Below are 18,488 nucleotides of genomic sequence, written 5' to 3' on the forward strand. Positions count from 1 at the left end.
ACCAACAAAATAACTTAATTAGAAAAAAATGTTTTTTTTTTAATTACAAGAAAAATGGATTCAATTTCCTACATTTTCTTTCTAGATCTGAAAAAAAAAGAAAAAAAGTAGTAATATTTAACAATACATTTTAGAATACAGTACACATATTTTCATATTTAACAAAGTAATTTTTTCCCCTCTTTTTGCTGTTTTCAGAATATATTGAATTTCACTGAAAATAGTGATATCAATTGTATTCATCACTTAACAGCGGGCAAAAAAATAAACAATCTGAAAGATTGTTTAAAAAAGCCCTGACTCTATCCTCAGTAAAACATACCTTTTTAGGTGAAATATCCAATGGTAATCCTATAAAATCGAAATAATGGTTTCTTCAGATGCTGCAATTTGTATCTAAAATTTTGGTTTTAGAAAAATTAAGTAGGAATTTGGTAATTCTGCAGGCAAACGTTGCTTCAAAATCAATTGAGAATCATTACACAGTGTCCAGCCTTTTTCACATTTTAGATAAACTGTGTAATGACCAGAAGTTATAGAAGGTCCATCATGGAAAATTATTGCAACTGCAACAAAAGTCTTTCCTGATATTGATAATTGATTTCCTACAAACTTCTTATTAAAGTGTCCAATTTTGTTCCATAAGCTCTACAACGTTGCATCATTAAAAAATTATATACTGTCCATATTTCTTTAAAAATAATGTTGATAACATTTCTGATTTACATTGAGAACATTCCATGTTGTGATTTGCATCTTTAACTAATTTACTAAAAGTCACTGATTTACTCTCTGGTAATGTTAAATGTATGAACCTTTCAGAATCAACATTAGTGCTGCATGTGTTCATACAGTTTTCACAACAATGTTCCCATTTATAAGAGAGACCAAACATATTTTCTATTTCTACCCCTTCATCTTCCAGTACCATAAGTATATACATTAAGAATTCCTGTGCATCTTGCAGTACATTTTGTGTAAACTGTGTACATCCAGAACATACATCTAAAAGATTTCTAACATCAGAAGCACTTTCTATTTTAGTTTTATCATTACTCAACTTCTCATAAAGGAAACTCAGCAGAGAACAAAATCTTTTTTCATCATTTACTATTATCTGCTCTTGCAAACTTTCAGGATAAAATACAACATTCAGCACTACATTAGCGTAGCAGTTGACACCAGAGCTATTTTCAAAATGACAACCAACAACCTCTTCAACATTGTCCTTTTTCTTTTTGCATGCAATCACATCACTCTCCTTTTGTTTTCTCTTCTGTACATCCTCATTACAGATATTCTCAATTCTCCTTTTCCGACAAACAACACGTTTTTCAAACACAGGATACTGACCTAAATGAGGAGCATAGCTTCTTCTTAATATATTATACTCCTTTACACAATTTGCATCAGCACTAACTTTTGAGTCATCAAAGTCTATCATGAATAATCCAGATAATTTTTTCACTCGTGACAAAGCAACATATGCCATACCTTCTTTAAACACACTAGATCCAATGTTTACAAAAGCACTATCTACAGTTAATCCTTGAGATTTGTGAATAGTTACAGCATATGCTAGAGAAAACTGAAACTGCTTCCTACGTACATATAAGTCTTTCACAAGCAAAAAACGAACTGAACAACGACTAATGTCTTTAACCTCTTCAATCTGATCAAATTTTATTTTTAAAAATTCAATTCCATCTTTTTTCTGGTAATTAACAAAACCCACAACTTTACCCATAGCTCCATTCACTAAACCTTTTTCTACATTCAAATTACGTCTTCAAATTACTCGACAGTTCATACATACATAAAGATTCTTTTCTTTAAACTAGCTGTTTTCGATATGTTTTTCTCTAGAGAATCCAATTTAGTTTTCAATTTGCCTGTCAATATAATAGTTATTCCTTCATGCTGTATTTTATCCACGACTTCCATTTTCATAATCTCTTAATTTTCCAATTTCAAAAGTTCTTGAATATGGAGCATTCATGTAGTGTTGGCATTAAGCAGATTACAGTATTTTTTTCTGCAATTTTCTTGTATATTTTCTCTTTAACCATTTGTTCTGTTGGAAACAAATTACATAGCAATCAACTCTGTAAAGCTTTTCTGCCATGTTCTGTGAGTAGTCCAATTCTGATATCTTTGAGAATACTTGCATAATCATCATCATTTGCTTGCCGCATATTGGTAATGAGTTCTTTGTACTCAAAGTATGACCAAATATTCACATTACCTATACTTCCTAATGACTTTTTCGTGTCTTCATGTGCAAGAGTATTAAATACTGGTTGTCCCTTAACTGGAGTGAGCTGCAGTAGATCCCCAAAAACTATAACATGTTTTCCTCCAAATAACACGTCATAGTCTGTCTCTAGAATTTGCTGCATTCTTAAATGCACAAAGGCAAGCATTAAGTTTGATACCCTGCTTACCTCATCAATAATGAGAACTTTCATTTTCTTCAACACTCTTGAAACTTCAAAACATGCTTCGCCTGTTAGCTTGTGGTATTCTATTTTGTTCTCATGCTCTACTGGTAACATTAGCAAACGATGTAAGGTAATTCCTTTTATGTTATATGCTGCTAACCCAGTTGGAGCAGTAACAACAAAAGACAAAGTTGAATCAGTTTTTTTCTGTAGGTAGCTTCTAATTACTTTAATTAAGAAACTTTTTCCAGTTCCAGCTTGTCCACTCACATACATTCTGATTGTTTCAAATGATGTGCATGAGCACTCTTAATTTTCATGTAGTAATCCATGATCAATTTGTTTTGTGACTTCTTCATAAATTTGTTGTTGTTCATCATTCAGTTGTTGTTCCAAATTTGGTAAGTCTATTAAATCTTCCTGAGCTTGATTCATAGCTGTTTCCACTTCAGTCATGGCTATTGCAGCTTCATTTTCTACGATTGGTTGTCCTAGGGGATCTTGACTGAGCGTACCAGAACTTTGACTGTCTTGAGAACTGTCTCTAGCTACTTCAGCTGCAATTGTAGCTTCTTGTTCAATTTCTTCATTTAACATTTGTACCTAATTTGTGAAAGTACTGCATTCTATGCTATCTTTACATGCATTAAAGGAATCTTCATAGCTCTGAAAATCTCCAAGTAATTCATCCTCTGAACGCCATGGTTTAAACAGCTGTAAAAGTGCTAAGTAGTAAAATTCCTTTTTGTCAGTAGTGTCGCAACTCAGCTTCCTGTGATTAATCAAACTTCCTTTTGTTTGTTTCACCAAACATCCTTCCTCACCAATGACTTTAAATTTTCCATTGTTGATGTCTTCTGTGGCATTCCGTGTAAAAATGTAGTTCTGCAGCACTTCATAGAGACACATGTTCTCAAGATGATGACTTCTGTTTGGGTAATATGTGTCCAACATATTTGTTTTCAAAATGTCTGTACTTTCTGGTTCGTTCTCTGCTAAATATTCAATTTCTCGAATAGATTTCAGTACCCGATTTCGCATTCCTGCAAGGCCTAAACTTACCCAAATTATTCTTCTGGATTTGGAGTACAGACTTGCAGATGATAACCTATCTGAGCATTCGTATGACCCAATTTCTCGATGCAATAACATCTTTAAACTGAAACTATATAGCTTTTTACTGACAGTCTTCTCGTGAGAAATCTCTTCCCACATTTCTTTGAATTCCGTTTTCTCAGATTTAGTGATGTAAGATGTGACATACCAAGCAACAGCAATAGAATTGTCAGCTACATACTGAATATCCATGTTAGCATTCCACATGGATAAAATGACTGGGTTGTAGTCATTTATATATTTTGACTCTTCTTTTCTTCTTAGGTTGTAGGTATTTTTCGGAGATTTTCTTGTAATGGTATGTCGCACAGCTGACATAAAACTGTTTACTCTTCCTTTTGAAAGAACAGGTCGTGGAAATCCAAATCGACATTTTGTGTAGAATTTATCTTTACTCTTGTACTTTCGACGACAGTATTTTCCACACCGATGACTTTGGAAACGTAAAACTTGCTCTTTTAAGTTTTTTTCTTCTGTGCTTTTAGGTATAGCACATGTTGCATATTCTTCAATGAAAGATAAAACTGCATCATCAGAATCTGTTCCAAATTTTGGGGCATCCTTGATCCACAACAGCATATGAATATGAGGAGCACCTCTTGCTTGGTACTCTTTTCTCCAAAAGGAATCCACAACTTCTCCAAGAGGTGGATTTTTTTCTATTGCAGATGAAGGACATCATAGCCTCAAATCTATGATTTAAATATCTGCAAACATTAACCGGATCCAATGAGCACAATTCTCCTGCTGTCTTGTATTGGATGTTTTCAATATTTGAATTTGCCTCTCGAAGAAAATCCAGTAAATCATCCCAAGCGTACTCAGCACAGCTTAGGGTAAGGAACCATGTAGGAGTTACTAAATTCCGTAACATACATATCAATTCTCCATGGCGTCGGTACCAATGTTCATTAGTTCCACGCTGACAAGCCTTCAGATTAATCAATTGAGATTCCAAATGATCATCTCGCTGTTGCACTATGTTCATAAAATCCTTTGCAGACACATTATGTAGATGTACTCCAGTTTTTAAAATGTGATTTACTGCATAAGATAGTGCAGACAACTCACTTTCAAATAAAAAAAGGAACAAATAAGGAATACTTTGACGAAATCTTGGATCTTCTGCATATAATCTTGTAGTCCGATACTCAGAAGCAGGAATCTGTACTGGACGTTCATCATATCGTCCACCTTTTCCTGTAGGAAACAGCTGGGGAAAACAACGAGCTTCCAAACTCTCCTCCCATACACTCACAGGAGTTCCTTTTGCTTTTTTCATCTGAAACAGATCAATAGTGCTTCCCATAACTTCTTTAGAATGAAGAGGATGTATGCTGAAATGTTCATAAATTTCTTCTTCTTTTGACTTATCCACTTTTTCAATTTGCCCAGTTGGTATTCCTGTGTCTGCTAGCAAAACTTCTTCATCTTCATCCATATAAATTGATTCATAGTACTTATTATTTCTTTTCAAATGTAAATTTGCTCTTTGTACTTTTCGTACATCTACTAGCTCCTGCCAAATGTTCTTATTCTTTGTAGGTACACCATTAACCAGAATAACTAATGGTTCAGGTTCCAAACTATCTGCATCAATTGTTTAAATATTTTTTTTCAAATCTGATGGCAAATGGACAACTCTTCCTTTTAAACCTCTTTGTAAATCTGAAGGAGGTAATTTACCTGTTTTGGGCTCCATACGAACTATAGTCTGAAACGGATGGACACATTGAATGAGTATAGACTCATATGTATTTAAATCCCTAAGTTCTGCAGGAATATCAACCAATTCTAAATTATTATGTACAGCTCTAGCTGGCATTTTATTTTCTTCTAATGTGTTATAACAGTATTTACTAATACGCTGATCTTCACCCAAATCAAAACAATTTTCCAGAAACAAATATGTAGCAAAATCCTTCCACACATAATTATTTTCTTTTTCACTTTTTTTATAGAGATCAACATTCCTTGTTTTATAATGGCTTCTCCGGCAACAAATACAAGTAATATTTGGTCTTTCATTAGAGATGATAGTAAATTTTGTCATTTGATCTTCAAAATTTTTACTAACAGTGGGTTCTACATTCTCTTCCACATTTTCTTCAATAACTGTGTCATTTCCTGCACTTTCTTGTTCTGGACCAAAGTAACAAAACTGACTATCATCAGTAACCTTCTCTACATCTGATACAGATCCACGCAACAGAGCACTATTCAACTCATTTAACTTTAGTGCTGGACTTTTAGCAAAATACAATCTTCTCACAAACTTTCTCATTTAAGTATGATGTACTGCCAGCATCCTAAAATGGTGAAAAACACTTTGACAAACTTTCCTAGAAAGACAAGCCAGAGAATGTCCTTGGAAACCAGTATTCTTTCTCACTCTGCATGGATCTAGTCTGTGAAGCACCTTAATCTTCTGTTTAACAGTTTTATTACTATATTCTCTTAGAAAGTCACGTAATATATCAATAGATTCTTGTCGTACAGTACAAATACTACTACAATTCCAAGTGTACACTGGGGCTTTAGGACGTTTCCCCATAACCTCATCAGCTAACACTTCTTCCTCATTTCTTGGAACCATTTTCTCCTTTTCCATTACACAACCATCTTTAACTTCATAACTTCGACCACTGGTGTCAACTGCATGCAGCAAACTATTACTTTGAAGATAACTCTCTTCATTAAAAAATGGTTCAGTAGTTGAACTATGCTTCCATTCTCCTAAAAACACATTACAAAAGTTATTTTTTTTCACTACTCTTTTCCTCTTGCTTTTTGACTTCATTACATTGACTATTTTATCTAATGTACGGATCCTGTTCAAAATTAAAATGAATAGTTTTCTTTTTAATTCCAAAGCCTTTGCAACAATTGATTCAATATGTTTCTTTTTCTTATAAAATATTGCTTTCTTCCTATATTTTTTCACATCCTTTAGCAAATTGAACACCACTCTTCTCTGAAACATTTTTTTACGAATGTTTTGAAATTCTGTTTTTCTTTTTAAGTCATTCTTTCTTGCTTCTGATTGTACATTAGCATTTAGTATTTTCTTTCTAATGTCTTGTTGTTTTCTTCTTGAAACACTATTTGCAGTGGATATACTTTGTACATTTTTTCTATGTTTGAGGATATTTTTAAACCAATCCTTAGTCTGCTTACCAGAAGACTTTTTCTTTTTTCCAACATGAGGTTCTTCCACTAATTTCTGTTGTCCAGTTGTCTTCAAATATAGATGTTTTTGCTGTTCTTTTCTCTTTCTTGATTTTATAGGCATGTTTAATTTATTTCAGTGTTGTTCAGCAATACCTGAAGGAAACTAAAAAAAAAATACCGTTATGTAATTTAAATATATTACTATATTTTTTTTGAGCTTTTCATATCCTATCATATGAGCTGCCCCTTTCCTACGAGTGCAAGTCTTACAGAACAAGAGCAACACGAATTAAATCTCTGACAACAATTCCTGTGTGCAGACAGACTCATGGTGTGATTCTAGGCAGAAAACAATATTTGATTGGCAATTTCAAAGCACATTTACTACTGTGGTAGAGCAAGTGATAATTACTGTAACAGCCTGACAAATTTTCCTTATAGTTTAGAGAGGCAGTGAAGAGCACATGTCCTAACAGCTAGTTGAGACCATGAGCATGTGGAACCTGGGTGAGTGAATAGACTAGAGCAAAGGAAATGAGCCTTAGTGATGTTGAATGTGTTAGCGTTACACACTGCTATCTGAAATACCACACAGTGCTGAAAAGTAAGCATGAGAGTGCAGGAGAAGCAGCTGGCTGTGTGCTAAGAGTGTGTTTCTGGAGACTGTGTATTGTCAGGTGCAAGAGAGATCTGCATGGACGCTTCCACAACTGCATGAAGACTGCAGAGATGTATGTAAGATCACCTGTGGTAAGGGTTAATTGGGCTTATGAACATGTAGGAACTACCTCACCCATTGCAGGAGTGGAAGGAAAATCTACCCTGTTGTTTTCAAATGTGTTAGCATTTGCCTCTCATCTGTGAGATGGTGATGTGTGCTGTATGCTAACCATCACAGTTTAAGAACAAATGCTGCCCCTTTCCTACGAGCGCAAGTCTTACAGAACAAGAGCAACACAAATTAAATCTCTGACAACAATTCCTGTGTGCACACAGACTCATGGTGTGATTCTAGGCAGAAAACGATATTTGATTGGCAATTTCAAAGCACATAAACTACTGTGGTAGAGCAAGTGATAACTACTGTAACAGCCTGACACATTTTCCTTATAGTTTAGAGAGGCAGAAAAGAGCACATGTCCTAACAGCTACTTGAGACCATGAGCATGTGGAACCTGGGTGAGTGATTAGACTAGAGCAAAGGAAATGAGCCTTGGTGATGTTGAATGTGTTAGCGTTACACACTGCTATCTGAAATACCACACAGTGCTGAATAGTAAGAATGGGAATGCAGGAGAAGCAGCTGCCTGTGTGCTAAGAGTGTGTTTCTGGAGACTGTGTACTGTCAGGTGCAAAAGAGATCTGCATGGACGCTTACACAACTGCATGAAGACTGCAGAGATGTATGTAAGATCACCTGTGGTAAGGGTTAATTTGAGTTTTGAACATGTAGGAACTACCTCACCCATTGCAGGAGTGTAAGGAAAATCTACCCTGTTGTTTTCAAATGTGTTACCATTTGCCTCTCATCTGTGAGATAGTGATTTTTGCTGAATGCTAACCATCACAGTTCAAGAAAACAAGCTGCCCCTTTCCTACGAGTGCAAGTCTTACAGAACAAGAGCAACACAAATTAAATCTCTGACAACAATTCATGTGTGCACACAGACTCATGGTGTGATTCTAGGCAGAAAATGATATTTGATTGGCAATTTCAAAGCACATTTACTACTGTGTTAGAGCAAGTGATAATTACAGTAACAGCCTGACACATTTTCCTTATAGTTTAGAGAGGCAGAAAAGAGCACATGTCCTAACAGCTACTTGAGACCATGAGCATGTGGAACCTGGGTGAGTGATTAGACTAGAGCAAAGGAAATGAGCCTTGGTGATGTTGAATGTGTTAGCGTTACACACTGCTATCTGAAATACCACACAGTGCTGAATAGTAAGAATGGGAATGCAGGAGAAGCAGCTGCCTGTGTGCTAAGAGTGTGTTTCTGGAGACTGTGTATTGTCAGGTGCAAAAGAGATCTGCATGGACGCTTACACAACTGCATGAAGACTGCAGAGATGTATGTAAGATCACCTGTGGTAAGGGTTAATTTGAGTTTTGAACATGTAGGAACTACCTCACCCATTGCAGGAATGTAAGGAAAATCTACCCTGTTGTTTTCAAATGTGTTACCATTTGCCTCTCATCTGTGAGATAGTGATTTTTGCTGAATGCTAACCATCACAGTTCAAGAAAACAAGCTGCCCCTTTCCTACGAGTGCAAGTCTTACAGAACAAGAGCAACACAAATTAAAGCTGTGACAACAATTCCTGTGTGCACACAGACTCATGGTGTGATTAAGGGTGGGCGCGAAGCTACGCAAAGTGAAGTTCGCACTACGCGAGCTACGCGTAGCACTTCACGAACTGCGTAGTAACATGTTCGCACTGTGCAAGATGTTGTTTTCAATGATTGCACAGTGCGGACAAGCAACCGGCACTGTGCAATCATTGAAAATGGCATCTTGCACAGTGCGAGCTGTAGTTTTCTGCTGCTCGAGTAGATTTTTACTCGAGCGGCAGCTTTCTCAACGCGAACTGGTAGTTTCTCATCGCGAGCGGTCGCGAGCATACGCGACCCCTCGCAATGAGAAACCTGACCTCCTCGCGTTGGGAATCTCGCCGGGAGGTTTATTTTCCATGCTCGCGATCGCGAACAAGGAAAAAGTCTCGCCAGGATGTCATTTTGCTTGCTCGCGGTCGCCAACTTGACGTTGAGGACCGCGAGCAAGCAAAAAATGACCGCAGCACTACGCAACACTACGCTACGTGTGTTCGCACTGTGCTACGTGCAGTTCGCGTAGTGCGAAGTAGCGCGAACTTCGCAAACTACTCGAGCGTAGCGTAGTGCTTCGCCCAGGCCTAGGTGTGATTCTAGGCAGAAAACGATATTTGATTGGCAATTTCAAAGCACATTTACTACTGTGGTAGAGCAAGTGATAATTACTGTAACAGCCTGACACATTTTCCTTATACTTTAGAGAGGTAGAAAAGAGCACATGTCCTAACAGTTACTTGAGACCATGAGCATGTGGAACCTGGGTGAGTGATTAGACTAGAGCAAAGGAAATGAGCCTTGGTGATGTTGAATGTGTTAGCGTTACACACTGCTATCTGAAATACCACACAGTGCTGAATAGTAAGCATGGGAGTGCCGGAGAAGCAGCTGCCTGTGTGCTAAGAGTGTGTTTCTGGAGACTGTGTACTGTCAGGTGCAAGAGAGATCTGCATGGACGCTTGCACAACTGCATGAAGACTGCAGAGATGTATGTAAGATCACCTGTGGTAAGGGTTAATTGGAGTTTTGAACATGTAGGAACTACCTCACCCATTGCAGGAGTGGAAGGAAAATCTACCCTGTTGTTTTCAAATGTGTTAGCATTTGCATCTCATCTGTGAGATAGTGATTTGTGCTGAATGCTAACCATCACAGTTCAAGAAAACAAGCTGCCCCTTTCCTACGAGTGCAAGTCTTACAGAACAAGAGCAATCCGAATTAAATCTCTGACAACAATTCCTGTGTGCACACAGACTCATGGTGTGCTTCTAGGCAGAAAACGATATTTGATTGGCAATTTCAAAGCACATTTACTACTGTGGTAGAGCAAGTGATAATTACTGTAACAGCCTGACATATTTTCCTTATAGTTTAGAGAGGCAGAAAAGAGCACATGTCCTAACAGCTACTTGAGACCATGAGCATGTTGAACCTGGGTGAGTGATTAGACTAGAGCAAAGGAAATGAGCCTTGGTGATGTTGAATGTGTTAGCGTTACACATTGCTATCTGAAATACCACACAGTACTGAATAGTAAGCATGGGAGTGCAGGAGAAGCACCTGGCTGTGTGCTAAGAGTTTGTTTCTGGAGACTGTGTATTGTCAGGTGCAAGAGAGATCTGCATGGACGCTTACACAACTGCATGAAGACTGCAGAGATGTATGTAAGGTCACCTGTGGTAAGGGTTAATTTGAGTTTTCAACATGTAGGAACTACCTCACCCATTGCAGGAGTGTAAGGAAAATCTACCCTGTTGTTTTCAAATGTGTTACCATTTGCCTCTCATCTGTGAGATAGTGATTTGTGCTGAATGCTAACCATCACAGTTCAAGAAAACAAGCTGCCCCTTTCCTACGAGTGCAAGTCTTACAGAACAAGAGCAACACGAATTAAATCTCTGACAACAATTCCCGTGTGCACACAGACTCATGGTGTGATTCTAGGCAGAAAACGATATTTGATTGGCAATTTCAAAGCATATTTACTACTGTGGTAGAGCAAGTGATAATTACTGTAACAGCCTGACACATTTTCCTTATGCTTTAGAGAGGTAGAAAAGAGCACATGTCCTAACAGCTACTTGAGACCATGAGCATGTGGAACCTGGGTGAGTGGTTAGACTAGAGCAAAGGAAATGAGCCTTAGTGATGTTGAATGTGTTAGCATTACACACTGCTATCTGAAATACCACACAGTGCTGAATAGTAAGCATGGGAGTGCAGGTGAAGCAGCTGCCTGTGTGCTAAGAGTGTGTTTCTGGAGACTGTGTATTGTCAGGTGCAAGACAGATCTGCATGGACGCTTACACAACTGCATGAAGAATGCAGAGATGTATGTAAGATCACCTGTGGTAAGGGTTAATTGGAGTTTTGAACATGTAGGAACTACCTCACCCATTGCAGGAGTGGAAGGAAAATCTACCCTGTTGTTTTCAAATGTGTTAGCATTTGCCTCTCATCTGTGAGATAGTGATTTGTGCTGAATGTAGGGGTGGGCGGAATTTGCGAAATCCACTTTCGCAAATTATCGCGAAAATGTTAAAAATTATCGCAAACACGCGGAAATATCGCGAAGAAGCGGAAGTTTGTTTCCCGCATGTTCGCGAGATTTTCTTCATGGTTGCGGCTCGCCAACTTACCCATGTGGTTACTCGCGGGCGCGGCCTTCTTGTTTTCAGTTGTCTCGCGGTGCATGATCGCGAGAAGAAAGACGTGATCGCGAGACGCATAACGTCACTGCAGGCGCGAACTGTCGCGAGACAGCGCAAATGGCTAAAAACAATACAACATCTCATGGAGAACGCGACCGGATCAAGAAAACTTGTCGGCGAACGCAGGGATTCAGGTAAGGCGATCGCGCACGCGCGAGAATGTGTTATTTTACAGCGCGAGCAAGAAACAAATTATCGCCAAGCTGCGGAATGCAGAAATTTTGACATTTTCGCGCTTTCCGCGGAACGCGAAAATGTCAAATTATCGCAATTTCCGCGAACGGAACGAAATTTTAGCCCAGGCCTAGCTGAATGCTAACCATCACAGTTCAAGAAAACAAGCTGCCCCTTTCCTACGAGTGCAAGTCTTACAGAGCAAGAGCAACACAAATTAAATCTCTGACAACAATTCCTGTGTGCACACAGACTCATGGTGTTATTATAGGCAGAAAACGATATTTGATTGGCAATTTCAAAGCACATTTACTACTGTGGTAGAGCAAGTGATAATTACTGTAACAGCCTGACACATTTTCCTTATAGTTTAGAGAGGCAGAAAAGAGCACATGTCCTAACAGCTACTTGAGACCATGAGCATGTGGAACCTGGGTGAGTGATTAGACTAGAGCAAAGGAAATGAGCCTTGGTGATGTTGAATGTGTTAGCGTTACACATTGCTATCTGAAATACCACACAGTACTGAATAGTAAGCATGGGAGTGCAGGAGAAGCACCTGGTTGTGTGCTAAGAGTGTGTTTCTGGAGACCATGTATTGTCAGGTGCAAGAGAGATCTGCATGGACGCTTACACAACTGCATGAAGACTGCAGAGATGTATGTAAGATCACCTGTGGTAAGGGTTAATTTGAGTTTTGAACATGTAGGAACTACCTCACCCATTGCAGGAGTGTAAGGAAAATCTACCCTGTTGTTTTCAAATGTGTTACCATTTGCCTTTCATCTGTGAGATAGTGATTTGTGCTGAATGCTTACCACCACAGTTCAAGAAAATAAGCTGCCCCTTTCCTACGAGTGTAAGTCTTACAGAACAAGAGCAACACAAATTAAATCTCTGACAACAATTCCTGTGTGCACACAGACTCATGGTGTGATTCTAGGCAGAAAACGATATTTGATTGGCAATTTCAAAGCACATTTACTACTGTGGTAGAGCAAGTGATAATTACTGTAACAGCCTGACACATTTTCCTTATACTTTAGAGAGGTAGAAAAGAGCACATGTCCTAACAGCTACTTGAGACCATGAGCATGTGGAACCTGGGTGAGTGGTTAGACTAGAGCAAAGGAAATGAGCCTTGGTGATGTTGAATGTGTTAGCATTACACACTTCTATCTGAAATACCACACAGTGCTGAATAGTAAGCATGGGAGTGCAGGAGAAGCAGCTGCCTGTGTGCTAAGAGTGTGTTTCTGGAGACTGTGTATTGTCAGGTGCAAGAGAGATCTGCAGGGACGCTTGCACAACTGCATGAAGACTGCAGAGATGTATGTAAGATCACCTGTGGTAAGGGTTAATTGGAGTTTTGAACATGTAGGAACTACCTCACCCATTGCAGGAGTGGAAGGAAAATCTACCCTGTTGTTTTCAAATGTGTTAGCATTTGCCTCTCATCTGTGAGATAGTGATTTGTGCTGAATGTAGGGGTGGGCGGAATTTGCGAAATCCACTTTCGCAGATTATCGCGAAAATGTTAAAAATTATCGCAAACACGCGGAAATATCGCGAAGATGCAGAAGTTTTTTTCCCGCATGTTTGCGAGATTTTTTGCATGGTTGCGGCTCGCCAACTTACCCATGTGGTTGCTCGCAGGCGTGGCCATCTTGTTTTCAGTTGTCTCGCGGTGCATGAGCGCGAGAAGAAAGACATGATCGCGCAACGCATGACGTCAATGCGCGCGTGAACTGTCGCGAGACAGCACAAATGGCTAAAAACAATACAACATCTCATGGAGAACGCGACCGGATCAAGAAAACTTGTCGGCGAACGCAGGGATTCAGGTAAGGCGATCGCACACGCGCGAGAATGTATTATTTTACAGCGCGAGCAAGAAACAAATTATCGCCAAGCTGCGGAATGCGGAAATTTTTACATTTTCGCGCTTTCCGCGGAATGCGAAAATGTCAAATTATCACAATTTCTGCGAACAGAACTAAATTTTAGCCCAGGCCTAGCTGAATGCTAACCATCACAGTTCAAGAAAACAAGCTTCCCCTTTCCTACGAGTGCAAGTCTTACAGAACAAGAGCAACACAAATTAAATCTCTGACAACAATTCCTGTGTGCACACAGACTCATGGTGTGATTTTAGGCAGACAACGATATTTGATTGGCAATTTCAAAGCACATTTACTACTGTGGTAGAGCAAGTGATAATTACTGTAACAGCCTGACACATTTTCCTTATACTTTAGAGAGGTAGAAAAGAGCACATGTCCTAACAGCTACTTGAGACCATGAGCATGTGGAACCTGGGTGAGTGATTAGACTAGAGCAAAGGAAATGAGCCTTGGTGATGTTGAATGTGTTAGCGTTACACACTGCTATCTGATATTCCACACAGTGCTGAAGTGTAAGCATGGGATTGCAGGAGAAGCAGCTGCCTGTGTGCTAAGAGTGTGTTTCTGGAGACTGTGTATTGTCAGGTGCAAGAGAGATCTGCATGGACGCTTGCACAACTGCATGAAGACTGCAGAGATGTATGTAAGATCACCTGTGGTAAGGGTTAATTGGAGTTTTGAACATGTAGGAACTACCTCACCCATTGCAGGAGTTGAAGGAAAATCTACCCTGTTGTTTTCAAATGTGTTAGCATTTGCCTCTCATCTGTGAGATAGTGATTTGTGCTGAATGCTAACCATCACAGTTCAAGAAAACAAGCTGCCCCTTTCCTACGAGTGCAAGTCTTACAGAACAAGAGCAACATGAATTAAATCTCTGACAACAATTCCTGTGTGCACACAGACTCATGGTGTGATTCTAGGCAGAAAACAATATTTGATTGGCAATTTCAAAGCACATTTACTACTGTGGTAGAACAAGTGATCATTACTGTAACAGCCTGACAAATTTTCCTTATACTTTAGAGAGGTAGAAAAGAGCACATGTCCTAACAGCTACTTGAGACCATGAGCACGTGGAACCTGGGTGAGTGATTAGACTAGAGCAAAGGAAATGAGCCTTGGTGATGTTGAATGTGTTAGCGTTACACACTGCTATCTGAAATACCACACAGTGCTGAAGTGTAAGCATGGGAGTGCAGGAGAAGCAGCTGCCTTTGTGCTAAGAGTGTGTTTCAGGAGACTGTGTATTGTCAGGTGCAAGAGAGATCTGCAGGGACGCTTGCACAACTGCATGAAGACTGCAGAGATGTATGTAAGATCACCTGTGGTAAGGGTTAATTGGAGTTTTGAACATGTAGGAACTACCTCACCCATTGCAGGAGTGGAAGGAAAATCTACCCTGTTTTTTTCAAATGTGTTAGCATTTGCCTCTCATCTGTGAGATAGTGATTTCTGCAGAATGCTAACCATCACAGTTCAAGAAAACAAGCTGCCCCTTTCCTACGAGTGCAAGCCTTACAGAACAAGAGCAACACAAATTAAATCTCTGACAACAATTCCTGTGTGCACACAGACTCATGGTGTGATTCTAGGCACAAAACAGTATTCCTGGGTGATACCAGAACACCTTAACTTATGGTGAAGACATACTCCATAATATCTTACAAGTTCAAGGCAGTTAAATATCTTCCAAACCATAAAATGTAAAACACAACTTTAAAAGAAGAAACACATTTCTATTATTTATATCAAAATACACCACATACATCCCCTCTCAAATTCATAACTCACCTTCAAAAGTAGTTAGTTGAGATAGAAAGGTGCCACTCACACAGCATATTATCAGAGCCAGAATCTCTGAGCTGTACTCCTCTCACCAAAACCACTAAATGGCAAAATTTCCCTCTCTTTTTTCACACATATACATGTTAACTTCAAATCACATTGCTTCCCACATTTTTTTAAATGGAAACACACATTTCTATTGGTTGCAAATGTCAACCCTTTCCAAATGATTCCTACCCCCAACATGACTTCTGCCTGCTACCATAGCAACAGATCATGGAACACTGGTGTGAGCAGAGAGGTCAGAAGTTCAGCACACAATGTTTCTAATCCAAAGAGCAAAAGTGCTTGACTTTTCAAACCTAACAGCATATCCAAAGTAATCTTCTGTGGGAACACATTTTTCTGAACCAATACAAAACATGCTTTTAAAAATTTAAACATACAGCCTACTTTTTAGTGTTGAATGGTCTGAAACAGCCAATGAGTTCTTTTTATTAAAAAAAAAGTAAGCCTCCATTTTACAACTATCTTTCTTTTCATATTGCCATTCTACTGAAAGACACCTTCTGAGTGCATCCAGATCTCCTTGAAAGATGTTCACAGTGTGGATTGTAGGTCATAGCTATGTCTACTGGAGTGAAAAGTATGCAGAAAAAAGAGGTATTGTGAAAGACCTTGCTTTGCCAAATGTAGACATTAAATGGCTTGGTAAGAGAGGGTTAAAGTGGCACCAATTAATGCCTTTGGTGAAATCCTTTCTACATCTCCCACAGCCTGACCTTATAATTGTGCACTGTGGTGGAAATGACCTAGGCACTTTAACTGGGGTAGGTCTGGAAATGCTTGTTAAGGACACCTTTGTGCAATTGATGTCACTTTTTCCACAAACTACCTTTGTATATTCTAATATATGCCAAAGGCAAAAGTGGAACTGGTCCAACCAATATTGTCCGCAGTTTGAGAAAGCAAAAAAGCACGTCAATAAGTCTGTTTCTGTTTTCCTCAGAGACTATGGTATGGGTTCTATATACCACAACAACTTGTGTTACAACATGCAAGGCATTTATAGAGGAGACAGTGTTCATTTCACAGATGAAGGGAACAGAGTCTTCCTCTTGAACTTTAGACTCTGTATCGGTACTTACTTGTATGTACAAAAAAACACTCAATGAACACAACGGCTCTTTTTAGAGCCAACCAACATCTAAACACTTAAACTTGATTTTTGATTCTATTTTTTTTATGAATTTTTTGGGACCTTAGGGGTCTTTCATGGTCCCCCTGAGAAAGCCTAGGGGGTTAAGGACTCACTACCCTGCTCCCTTTTCACGTTCTCCGCTTGTGTTTTTAGCTCTCTTCTGCCTCTAAAACTCAAAATGGCGGCTGGGGGGGGGGTGCGTGCACCGTGCACGCACCCCGCGATTTTTTGAAAAAAATAAAATGTTTTTTTCACCCTTCGGGGTCCTTCAGGGACATCCTGACAAAGGCTAGGGGGTCAGGAACTCTCTACCCTGCTCCCTTTTCACGTTCTCCACTTGTGTTTTTAGCTCTCTTCTGCCTCTAAAACTCAAAATGGCGGCTAGGGGGGTGCGCGCACCGTGCGCGCACCCCACGAATTTTTTGAAAAAAAATAAAATGTTTTTTTCACCCTTCGGGGTCCTTCAGGGACACCCTGACAAAGGCTAGGGGGTCAGGAACTCTCTACCCTGCCCCCTTTTCACGTTCTCCACCTTTCTTTTTCACTGCCACACACAAAATGGCATCCAACACTTCCTGATTTCGACCGATTCGAATGTTGACTGACATCTAACCACCAATCAGAATTACGCTCGCACATTTGGTGCACGCACCATGCGATCCCCATGCGCGCACGGTGCACGCATATAGATATTTATGTACTTTTAACTGCAATTTTCTCAGGAACTACTGAACAGATTGACACCATATATGCAAAAGGCACATGCCTGACCTGAGGACTACCTCTTTGCCAAAGTTCAAGTAATTCTGTTCAGCCGTTCGGGCTGTACCTTCGACTAAAGGTCCTATAGGAAAATGCATGGGGAAAACGCGTTTTGGGACCCCCTTTGTTCTCAGCCCCCGCTTGACGAATCACCCCGAGACTTTCAGGGTAGGAGCTGAGCGGAGCGCCCCATTAGTTTTGAAAATTTCATGAAGATAAGTCAACCAGCGCCAAAGTTATTCAAAATAGAATTTTCAGATTTCCTATGGGAACTCGGTCCTAACTATAACTATCTACTGGCGACCGCCAGTAGATACTATATATATATATATATATATAAATAACCCACTGGCGGTCACTAGTAGGTAGTTATAGTTAGAACCTAGTTTCCATAGGAAAAGCGTTTTTTGATTTGCTAATAACTTTGGCATTGTTTGACGAATCTTCACAAAATTCTCCCCAAAAATGTTTCATCCAGGTCAGCTCCTATCGTGGAAGTTTGGGTGTGATTTGTCAAGTGGGGGCTGAGAAAAAAGGGGGGTCCCAAAAAGTGTTTTCTCCATGTTAATTTCCATAGGAAACTTTAGCCAAGGCTACAGCCTGAACTGCTGAAAGGAATTAAACCAAATGTTGAGAACAGGTTGTGCTTGGTTAAGAAAGCGACTTTTTTATAAATGGTGTTAATGCTTTCAGTAGTTGCTGAGAAATTCAAAAAATAAGAGTCAAAAAATCAATTTCCCATAGGAAGCTTTAGCCAAGTCACTGACCATATCATGAATGATGTAATATGTGATGTCATCAGCAGTGCATTGTGGGGGCGCGAGTTATAGTTAGCTGAACTAACTATAACGCTGGAATTTCTATGGTTAGGTACAAATGAAATGTCC

The sequence above is a fragment of the Triturus cristatus genome, chromosome 2_2 (assembly GCF_964204655.1).
Source record: "Triturus cristatus chromosome 2_2, aTriCri1.1, whole genome shotgun sequence".
Taxonomy (NCBI): Eukaryota; Metazoa; Chordata; class Amphibia; order Caudata; family Salamandridae; genus Triturus; species Triturus cristatus.